Here is a 12,305-nt window from a genome sequence, read left to right as displayed (position 1 = left end):
TTGTTTCAGACAAAAAAAAACACACACACACACAAAAACAAACTAAAAAAAGTTTATTCAGTGGAGAAAAATACCATCAGTTTTTTCAACACTAACAAGTTTAAAACAGTAAATAAACTAAAAACATGACATGTAAAGAATTTAAACAGCAAGCAGTAGCATAGTGTGCCTGACTAAATTTATGCCTTATAATTCTTTAAACAAATTCACATAATTAGCTGTGATTATGCACTACAGAATGAGATTTTGATTTAGAATAGAATCAATGCAGTGTAGGGCTAGATCTTGAAAACAGGTTGATAAACAGGCGCTACAGAAAGTTTGGAGCTTTACAGTAAATATTTGCCAAAAGAAGCCCTTGGATAATGTAATTCATCAATTTTAATGTCTCTTTCTTCATAATAAACTGACTGTGATACTGCAGCACAATAGTCATTGGCCAAGAGAACTGCTATGAATCTTACATGATCAACATGTATATTATGATAAAGAATAAATACAAGAACAATTTATTTTTTTTTTTAAAGGGTTTAAACCAGAAGTCCCATTTAAATAGCTTTTAGTATTATTCCAGGTCTGCACACTTAAACTAATTATATAATTAATATACTGGTGGGAATATGAAACACATTATTTATTGATGTTCACTATTTACATTATTTCAGCAGCTAAACTCCTCAGGCTGAGTATTCATTGGAGTCATTGGAATCATCATATCTCATTGCTCGGCCATTTTATGATACAAACAGAAGCTATTTTTTCTCAATAAAACAAAATGCAAAAGCAAAATGTAAAGCCAAAACCATAGTATTTCCTCCAAAACTTGTACTAAGTGATGACATTTTACTGTGGAAGTGCCATTAGAGGTGACAGGCTGAGGCTGGTTTACATTTGTCTTTGTTTGTTCAGGCACTTTGATTTTTTTGTTCATTGGCCTTTTTTTTTCAGCAGCGTCCTTAACTTGTTTTCGTCTCTCTCTCTCTCAGCTGTTCTCCTCTTCTTGAAATAAACCCCAGCTTAGTTTTCTTTCAGCTTCTGTGCCTAGCCCATTATGGCTGCAGCCTAGGCCCAGTGTTGGCACAGAAGCTGTAGGTGGCCTGGGCCCATCCCTGCCGGGGGTGGGGTGGGGGGGTGGTGGTTGGAATTTGATGATCTTTAAGGTCTCTTCCGATCCAAACCATTGTATGAGTCTAGTATATTTGGCATTCTGTCACTGTTGAGAGACATAGCTATGAGTTTCTTGATGGCTTTTTTTGTGTCACATACAGGACTGGCTGTGCACGATGTGGGTCTTGGACTTGATCATGGCTCTACAAGGCTCCGCTCTTTAAAGCAATGTTCATAAAGCCCAAACCATCCTATTTTCTCCAAATACTGCAATGATGTCATTTTTGGCATTCTGTCATTGTTGTCGTACATTCTCTGAGGGTATTTGAAGATCTACTTCCATCCTGAAGTAGATGGAAGCAAGTGTATTCTTTTCCAAGTTAGTAATTATCTTTTTAGCCATGAGAGACTTCTGACTCGTAGACAGCCTCTCAGCAATTAGCAACAGGGGTGCTGTCAGCTCCTGTGCCATGGCAGCAGTGGGAGATGCAGCAGCACCTGTACACCCACCTCAGGGGACACAAGGCTGGGGAGAGCAGTGCAAGGCAGGTGCACTCGGATGCACTGGTTTGGCAGCAAGAAGGCATCCTCAGAGTCCCCAGACTTGTGAAATATAGTGATTGTCATCATAAGTAATAGCGTTTATTGACTTGTGTGATCTCACGTGCAGCCTTGCATCATTATGGAAAGCACTATAATTTTGAGAAAGTTTCTGGTATGGGGATTATGCCCATTGTGTGGCACCTGCAAGATGGATTGTTAGCATCATATTATTTATAACATCAATGTAGAGGTAAAATTTATTGCACCGGCTATGGATTTCAATGTTTTGAAAATATTATTGAGTTCCTAAGGTTTCCCATACAGATGAGGAAAGAGGAAATACCAATCATCTGAAATGGAGGTTACATCTATTAACAGACCCATATTTTACCAGGATGACATCACATTTTTGCATAGCGATATTTCCTCTTCCTCTGCCAAGCAGTCTAACCATGAGCCATTCTTCCACTTTTTTTTTTGTTGTTGTTGTTGTTGTACCTCAGAGCCAAATATGTAATGAAATAACTGGATGCACAATGAATATTTTCAAATGCCTGTACTGTATAGGACACGAGGACGATGAAGTAACCTGCAAGCAGATGAAACATCTCAGCAGCATGTAAAAGTAGCATTCTCCTAGCTTGGTCCTGCATTAATATACATTGGCATTGAGGAAGAGTAGAACATGCAACAGAAAGGGAAACTTAACCACACACACAGGTAAGTGTCCCTAGGAGCTGCTCCAGACAGCTCTGTCCCACTGAGAAGCCTCTCAGGTGGGACTGCCAAAATACTACAAGTTTCACCACATACTGCAACAAACATGCCAAGCATCAGATACAGAAAAACTGACCCCTGCACCAGTTTGGTGGAGTAACAAGGCTCATCCACATGCAGTCTCCCAGCACTTGTGACTGATTAGGTGCCATAAAAAAAATGGGTGTACTTTTAACCTTGTCCACATCTTTGCTGTATAAAAAATGAAATAATTAAAATAAAAGAAAATAAAATCAAAATGGCTGAAAAACAAACAAACAAAACAAAACAAACAAACAAAAAAAACTTCTTCAAAACCAGAAGGCTAGAACAAATGTCTGGAGACACGGGAGGAAAAAAGCCCGGCCTAATACAAATATTTGCTAATAATGCCAATGGCCTTCTTCTCCCTTGGTGAGCTTAAAAAAACACACAACTAAACTCAGAACATCATCAAATTGAGCTAGACTAAATCAGTACTGGTGAATATTCTCAGAAGATTCACATTACTTTCATTTTCCTGTTATCAAGAGGAAGAAAAAAAAAAGGGGGGGGGGGCCCCAAGAAATAACAGGCTAAATGGTACTTTTCTCCAACTACATTCACACTTAAGACACTAAAGATAAAATGCTTAGTGTTTCAGGCACAGGACACAGAAGCACAAGTGTCAGCTGGCTCCAGCTTTGTTTCTTGCTGGAGCAAGCTAACTGCTTCTCCAAGCATGAAAACTGAGGCATTAGGTGGACGCACTTCCTAGCCCCATTCTGCATGCATTCAGCTGGCCTAACCCACCCTGCAAAGCCAAGATGTCTGGATGGAGTTTCTACTTCCATGCCTGGGAAGGGGACAATGGACAAAACCAGCTGCTTGCAGGTGAATTTGTGTGGCAGTTGCCTGGCAACTCACAGCAGGAAAGAATTTAAATCCAGCATTAGCAGCTCATTTTAGAGGAGATGAAACTATGCCAGGAGTTTTTATCTGTGGGAACAATGGAAAATAGTTTCTTTGTAAAAATAGTACATGAAGAATATATCTAAAACATGCTTCTGTCTAAAGGGAGCCATAATGGGACTTAACATATGCAACAGAATATGAAACTCAAACACTAATATCAACTCCCTGACATTTGAGTGCAGGTCCAGAATTCCCCAAGTCAAGCAAATAATGTATTGTTCAAATACCACATATATTTTTTAATTAAAAAGACCAGTGCAGCCAAAGCAGGAAAAAGGCTATTGATAAGCCTGGTGGTGGCAGGGTACAGGTCTTCTGAGTTGGTTCTCTTCCACACTGATGTCACCAGGCAGCAGATAACTGCAAAACACTGTTTTTTTATACCCCAAAACTCTACGGAGAATCACTAACTGTAAATGGACTGAGCTGGAGATGTTAAATATTTTTAGTGATAATATTTTAACTAATAATTTGATTTCTGGAGAAAAAAAGAACACTGATGAAAACATTAGTGTTTTTTTTCTTTGTTTGTTTCTTTTTTTTTTTTTTGCCTATTTTACTAGAGGAAAAAAAATATCAATGACAAACAAAAAGGAATAGAATAAATGAAAGGTTTTATTTCAGGGCTATTTTAACCCAAACCAGAATATTTATTTTCACTGAATTGAGTCAGACAGCTTTGTTTTCAATCTGCTTTAATTGAAAGGATGAAAATGAAATATTACATTTTTTTTTTTCTCATAAATAATTCCAAACTGTTGGTCCACAAAAGATTGGAAGGTTTCAGCTTTTCTCGTTCTGTGCACAAAACAAATATTTCTATGATGTAAATGTCAAGCTTCATTTAAATCAAAATATATCCTGAACAGCTGCATAGCCATTATGAGAAATTTCAAAGTAGCAGACTCATGATTTGAGCTATTTCCTAACTCACCACCGATTTTCTGTATAGCTTTAGGCTTATTACTAAGGGGATACATTTTGAAATGCAACTTTTAAATGTCTGCTCTTAGGCATGGAAGATTTAAATTTTAACCAGAGTGGCTGAAAATCACCATGTCTCAGCTTGGAACCTTCCCCTCATAGATACTATGGTTTGTTCAAAACATGCTCCCAGGTCCTTCAGCCAGAGGCTGCTTTTGATACTGTATTCACTGAAAGCTGTACTTTATTTACCCCTTGGGATTCTCAGGTGTAATTAATTCTAAATTATCAGTGAATAAAAGATGCCATATAATTGCAAAATAATTCATAAAAATAACTCCCACTGACATGAATGTCCTTCCTTGAATCAAGATGTCCTCCATGATGGCACTTTTCAGAAATATGAGGCTATGGGAAACGTTATGTCTGAATGGCATAACAGTTGACCTTAATTTGTCTGGTGCTGGGATGAAATACCATGACACCCACCATGCTGAAATGAGAATTTTAAAAATCTTATAAAGCCTATATAATACTCAGTAGTTTCCTAAAGGAGGGAAACAAGTTGTTGTCTGTCATGAATAAAGGGCAAATTACATACCTGGTTGTGCTCCACAGAAGCCAGGCAGAAAGCAGAATTGTAGGAAAAAGACATTTAAAAGTGAAAAGAGATCATGGTGTCATACATTTGTTTTCCAAAATAAAGTGGAGAGACAATACAAAAGCAAAGAGAAAAATGAATGAGTAAATATATTTATTTTTTAAACTGGGACTTAGGCCTGGGCCTATTATAAATACAATACTCCAATAAGACTTTTCCAAGGTAACTCTTTCACATCTGCCTTTAGTACCCTTCTTTGTTACCGTCTCCCAAATAAGCAGGGTTCCCCCACCAATGGCTTGTGCAGGTTATTTAAGATTGCATGTCAATAAAGGGAGGGCAAAAAGAAAAGGGGGGGAAAAAAGAGGGAAAAAAAAAAAAAAAAAAAAAAAAAAAAAACAGATAAACAACTCAAACCAAGGTTAATTACAATGGGATATAGATTTTGAAAGACATGGAATGTTGTGCGCATACCTAAAGTTAAGAAAAATAATGAAGTTTGAAAGCAGGAACATAATCTATTAAACATTGCCTCTTTTGAGTGTATGAACGATCAGTACAGACGCTGGATGTATATCAGTGTGAAAGATTACAAAATACAGTGACTACAGAAGCAGCCAGGAGTCCTTCCTTCAACAACACCAGCAAAATAGCACTCCACACACATCTGGCTCTTTCTAGCTAGTCAAAGTCTGTGGTAAGAGGGAGTATTGTTTTATGGAATTCCTAAACACAGCAAGTTCCTTCTCAGCACATGCACTCCTGGATCCTTGTTGCTGGGGGAAACAGTAATGAGAGAAACCTTTAACTTTGCCGTTAGCCATATTTAAAATCATTACTTCTCACAAACAAGCATAAACCTTACTTCAGCCCCAATACAGTCTTGATTCCCATTTGGGTTGTAAAGGGAAGATTTCTATGCCTCTTTCAAGAAACCAAAACATAAGTTACCTATGAGCAACACCTACCAGGTATTTTTTAAGCTACTGATAAATTTGCCATTGTGAATATTCAAATCTTAATCTATCACAAAATGCCACTCGTTCTTTAGCTAAGATCTCCTCTGCTTGGTTGTTAAGAGGTCCAAGACAGCTCTTTAATTTAAAGAAGTTTATTTCTGCAGCCTTCACTTAAAAATAAATAAATAAAAATCATAAACTGTGTATTTTCAAAATGCTTATGCTTTATGTTCACCTGTCCAATGCCAGCAGTGTTGCAGGATCAGGGCCGTGCTGGTGATGTGCAAACAGAAGACAAACCTGTTGCTACCATGGCTCGGGGCAAGGAGCCATCCTGCAGCAAAGACAGCACAACGGCATGGTAAATGGCTTCTTGCCAGTCTCCACCAGATGTATCTGTCTTTTTTTGTTAAAATATTATGAAAATCTGGGGATACTCCAGATAACAGAGTAGCCCACAGGCAGCCTCCAGGAAGTTGCTGTAAATCTGAACTCTGCTTTAAATCGGAAAGCTGCTGGGGGTGCTCTTATATATGGCAAAAGCTGTTTTAACCTCTGAAGCATCACAGAATCTCCTCCAGATCTTTACCACCATCCACTTCTAAGTATGTCTTTGGAACAATCTCATAGCATAACCACACTGAATCATATTTACATATGTATGTAAAGCTTAAATTAAGAATAACCATGCATAAAGAATGATGTTGCTAGACTTGCTTTATACGGGAAAGATTGCCGCAATGCTAACATGGCAGAGCAGCAATTTTTGTTTTGCTTGTCCAACAACATTTCAATGCTTTGCATTCTCATGAGGCTGGTCTGAGGGAAAATACCAAAAACATTTTGTACCACAGTATTTGAAGAGATTGGGGATTTTAAATACACAGCCATAATTACTAGCATCTACTGGACTAATTCGTTTTGATGGTAACACTTGGTAAGGAACTGCTTTCAAGAGAGCAAAAGAACAACAGTTTACAACTTCCCATTTTAAGATCACTCTGAAAAAGGCTTGTAAAATACACCTGTCTCCATGGTCCTTGAAAATGCACTAAAGAAGTATCAAGGTAGAATAAAAATCTAGGTTAATGCAGACTGGAGGATGCACAGCCATGGGAACAAAGCATTGAAGGAAACTGGTATGTTCTCAAGTTGGACACTGAACATCCTAGGCAAAATCAACAATCAAACTGCCAAAGTCCTTCTTATAGACTTGAAAATACACCAGTAGCTCAGGAAATTAAGCTACTGATAAGTAACAGATCGATTCCTTGGAAGATAATTAAGAGAACTGGCTGCCTTAATCTTGTGCTTTCTCTGCTGGTTACCAAAATATTTGTTTGTAAATAGATGCTTTGTTCTCTAATTAATTTGGCTGATAATGCATGGAGCATAAGTTTATTAGAGGAGCTGATTGGCATTTATTTAGCAAATCCCCATTTTATGAGTTTTACATGTACATTTACATATGCACCTAGCTAAAACTTTTGGCCAAAGAGTTAACTTGCTGAGGAAAAATGTTAAAAAAAAATGCAAAAATGAAGGAATCTTTTTCATTTGTGGCTATTTTAGACGAAAATACATGACTTTCATTATTTATAAGAGATAAGTGCACAAAGGAAACAGAGGAAAGTCAACAACTTCTTCAGAACAGATCTCATTATTTGTCAGGTGTGTATTGACTTTTTTTTTTAATTATAAGCTTTTCTCTAATTTAGAGCCATTGTTCATTTATATCACTAGCTCACTAGATGTAAAACAAAACAAAACAAAATAAAAATGAACAAACAAACAAACAAAAAAACACATCTTTTTGGCATTTTTATTTAAAAGGAAGTCTCTATTCAGATGTGCAGTTCAGGATCCCCCGTTATTTTTCAAAGGCACCTTGGTATTAGCTTTATGAGGATGCCAAAGAAAATTTACTACACTGGACAGTGACTAAAATCTGAAAAAAACAAACAAACAAACAAACAAAACACTCTAGAAAAAGGAGATTAAGCTATCTATCAGATTGAAAAATCTGTTTTTTAAAGAAGTTCTCACTACACAGAGATTTACAGTATAATCCAGTATAACTGGAAAGTAAAATCCTTAAGGTCAATAGCAGACTGAAAATCTGACTTGAAATGTATTTACATAACATGGAAAATAGCTGCACTGAAGTGAGATTAGAAGCATATATAAACACCTAAATGCATACTTAGGCTCATGCATTATAAGGCATCTTTCTGGAGAAGTTCCATGCAGGTTTTACTGTTTCACTTTTTTCTCCACCAAGGGCACAAGAGAGGCACGGAGTGAAGGAAATTTTCCCCTACCTTGCTGTATAATTACTTCTTTTGTTGTTTGTAATACTTGACTTCAGAGCACATAAGGACTATCTTGTACCAGACAAGCTTAAAAGCTAGTAGAAAGAGCATCAGAAACATGATTTTGTACTTTTTCCGTGCAGGTAACTCCTCTTGCTGAAGATAGTTCAATTGCAAAATAAGGAACTAAATGTATGAGAAAATAAGGACCCCTGGGCCAAAATCTCTGTTCCAGTAAAGCTGTCAGGTTTTAGACTAGAAGTCGGTAACTATACTGGTGGTATTCATTTTCCCCATAATGACATTTCTTGCAGCCTTATGGCCCAAATTTTAATGTCTGGAAATGAGCTAGACTGTGCTGCAATCTCCTATGCAAACACCATAGAATATCCTGAGTTGAGAGGCACCCACAGAGATCATCAAGTACAACTTTTCTGCAATTCACTTCCCACAGACCCAAGAGTTCTGTGATATCTGAGGTGCAAACTCAGATATCGCAAAAATACTAAAGCCCACAAGATAAGCCAGCAGATAAATTAGAATTGCCTAAATGTTGCTTTCAAATTTCTCATAAGAAGGACAGAATCAGTTTAATTTCCCTGAATTTTCAAGTGAAGTAGAAGCACTTGAGTTGCAAAGGGAGGATGTCAAGCCCACAGACAATTTGTCCTGAAATTCTGAAGCATAGTGCCATCACATAATAACGGTCATGCTCTTACGCAGCACTCTGCCTTACTTAAGAAATGAACGGCATGGGTCAGGCAGGCAGCTTTGCGCCAAAACAGGATTTTCAAGCAATGTATTCAGCAGACAGCACAGCTTTTTAATGTGCAAAAAGATGTATTTGCAGATTAATAACCATTAGTACTTTCAGTCTACATATCCAGCAGGTGACAATTTAACTCAGCCTTATAATTAGAAGATGTGCAATACCATCACCCAACAGTTGTCTTCTTCACTATTAGTGCATGCCTGCACTATGACCAACTTGGGCATTGCCAGCCAGGCAATCCTAGCAAATAATTAAAACCCCTACGAAAAATTGCAGTCTGTAGAACAAAAGAAGCACAGAAGCACAAGCAAAGTTGTACCTTAATTTCTCCATGCAAGTTTACTTTGAATCTGGAGGGAGTTCGAGGTAAACAGTATTCCAACAGAGACAATGCTCACAATATCTGACTGTTAACGAAGCTGAATAAAGCAACTGCATGTTTCAGCTGTCCCAGCAAGGCCTGTTACTGACCACAGAGCACCCCAGAGTCCTTGTGAACTCCCTTAACAACACTTCAGTGATTTCCTTGAAAAGATTTTGTGACGATCTTGAAGCACATTAGCAATCCACTAAGGCTTGTGCTAAATGGGTCACCATTTCATTAATCACTTTCAAGAGGCTGACAAATGTACCCTTCAGGGACTTGAACCACACACCATGGTCCAAAGTTCCAACTCAGCTGTGAGTGTTTTTCAATCACTGCCCACTGGAAGAACTTTTTTGGTTCAGAATTCAAGGTTACTTACAGAATATGGACACACCAGAAACCAGATCCATAAAAGTCACTTTCCAGCCTTATGTTGCAACAGGAGAAGTCAGACTATTTTAGCCAGAAACCATGGCACTGCTAACCTGCAGAATCTGCATGCAATCCTGGAACCAGCCACAACAACCAACAGAATCATATGTGAGAAACTGATGAAAACTCAGAGTTCCTCATGTACTGTTTTGTTTGAAATTCTCTGCTCCTTCCCTGTCTTTATTGTCTGCCACCCATGGTTCCTCTAGAATAGCAACCACCCCTCTTGTATTTGGCAGCTTCCCACCTGCTTCCTAATAACTTCAAATTAGCATAATCTGTTTGTATCTAAAACAATCTGATTCATTGGAGAACCCTGACTACATAGTTATTTAAAATTATCCATTCTTCTCTAAGAGATTCCTGCTAACACTTTTAAAACTACAAAAACATCACTTTCTTGAATATTTTTCATCACTGTCATTATGAAGCTCATAAATAAACTGCCTTTTTTTTTTTTTTTTAAAGAATAATAAGAATCTATTGAAATCAATGAGAATTGGTTCACAGACTATGTACAGAGAAAACAGAACATATATTACACTTGAAAAAAAATGCTAACAAAAGTGACCTGAGATGCTGAAGTCTCTAACCTTCTGATTTTCAGGCCATACTGATAGAAGAAAATATATATATATATACATATATATAAGTTTACTTCCTAAAACCCAAGCAAAAAAAAAAAAAAAAAAAAAAAAAACTAAAGATATTAATTGAAATGAAGCAAACAATCAACCAATAATGCAAATATGTTCTTATCACATAGCAACGAATATAGTGTGCAATAAATCGGTTAGGAATATGCATACCGCAACAAAACAGATCGTCACATCAGAATGATGTGTTAGAAAAATATGTGGAAAAAAATAATTAATTAATTAAAAAGATACATGAAAAATATACATTCTTTCTTCTTTGTTCTTTTTATCTATACACACATAACCTCCATGTAATGGTCCATCCAGGTCAGTAAAGAGTACAAGTGCTTTCTTTTCACTATTTTTTGGTACCCACTTTTATTCCACTCTTCCTGCCTTCATCTAGAAGAATTTCTCCCATGTGGAGAAAAAGGTGTGTATGCTAAAGTGCACTTAATCCTTTACAAAAACATGTTACAGATGCAGCATGAAAAGAGGTTGTGGGCATTTAAAAAAGTTTATATGATAAAACAGATTTACCCTGACCCTCAGAATGGGATATATTTTTCTCCCCTGATATTTCCACATCAAACAAAAGTTAACATAAGTTAAAATAAACTGTTCTCTTGAAAATTAAAACTGTTGGCCCACCAATGGGCAATTAGGTCTGTAAAGGTTCAAGTTGGCCCTATTATATACATATGTATATATATACACACACACACCAGCTTGCTTACTCCTAATTGTAAGCAAGTAAATCTTCCAGGATTTGCATAATTTTTATGACCTATTGGAAAGAGAATTATTGTCATTCCAGCTGAAGACTAAGTGCTGCAGAGGTCAAAGGAAATAAGAGGTGGGGACAAACACATCGCTTCAGCAGCCTTAGGACAAGTTCTGTCAAATATTTTTTGATGTTCATGTTTCAATTTTCCTTCCCCTTTCTAATCTTTTGGTTATCATAAAAGCGATTGCAAAAGCAAAACCTTGCATGAGATTGCCAAACTGAAAGCAAAATCTTACTCTTGGGAGCTTACTCAGGAACAAAAATGACTGCATTATTATATGAAACAGCTCTGATTATTTACTGTGTCATGGGGACACTAATGAGAATAAATTCCTATGTAGTTAAATATGCAGTAGCTTGGCATCCATCCAATTGGTGAAAAATCTAGGTCAGCACCTGGATAATTATCAGCAAGAACAGTGAAAACAAACATTGTGTGTGTGTGTAAAATTGGAAGCCCTCTAGTGATGCTTGTTCCATCTTGACTCTCTTATGCTTGAATGTATATCCCAGCATATCCATGGATAAAGCATTAACGTGTTTTAACATAAGAATTTATCTTTGTATTTGTATCAATAATTTGGTTGGAAACCAGATAAATGATATTGTAAAAAGAACGCCTTCTCTCTCTCTCTCTTTTTTTTTTTTTTTTTTTTTTAAAAAAAAAATCCCCATTGTATAAACATGAAGTTGAAAAGATGATTGCCTCAAGGATCAGGAAAAGATATTACATCTGTGTTCACCTCTGCCCTAAAGTTATATTCATCCTAAATGTCTCAAGCAGGTAACATCAAGGGGTCACTGTACCTCAGAGTTACTAGAAATTATGGAAATCTTCTGAAATTATCTTGTGGTGGAATACAATACAATTGACATAATAAGCTAAATAATGGAAGAGACACAAAAAGAATGTAGGGCATGGGGAAAGATGTTTATAAGTTGAGCTTTCTGTGCAAAAAAAAAAAATCATTCATTTGATGATGCAACCAGATGCAACACATTTGGACTTGTTGGACTTGACTGGGTTTGGTTTTGGTGTACAAATACAAAGCAGGCTGTGCTGCAGAGCATGAGGAACATCACATTTACCATATGGAACAGTTGCTGTTAACAGATAAGTCCAGAGGACAACAGAACAACCAAACGGGTCAGG

At 36.9% G+C, this 12,305-nt stretch overlaps 1 long non-coding RNA gene across 1 annotated transcript; it reads left to right on the top strand.

The window, feature by feature from the left end:
- Positions 1 to 831: 831 nt before the first annotated feature.
- Positions 832 to 1,484, top strand: LOC118176940. The gene is made up of 3 exons (XR_004755593.1): positions 832 to 963; positions 1,033 to 1,037; positions 1,472 to 1,484. It is a non-coding gene; the product is annotated as an uncharacterized LOC118176940 (long non-coding RNA).
- Positions 1,485 to 12,305: the final 10,821 nt, after the last annotated feature.

The sequence above is a fragment of the Oxyura jamaicensis genome, chromosome 20 (genome assembly GCF_011077185.1).
Source record: "Oxyura jamaicensis isolate SHBP4307 breed ruddy duck chromosome 20, BPBGC_Ojam_1.0, whole genome shotgun sequence".
Lineage (NCBI taxonomy): Eukaryota > Metazoa > Chordata > Aves > Anseriformes > Anatidae > Oxyura > Oxyura jamaicensis.
This window is presented reverse-complemented; position numbering and strand designations above follow the sequence as displayed.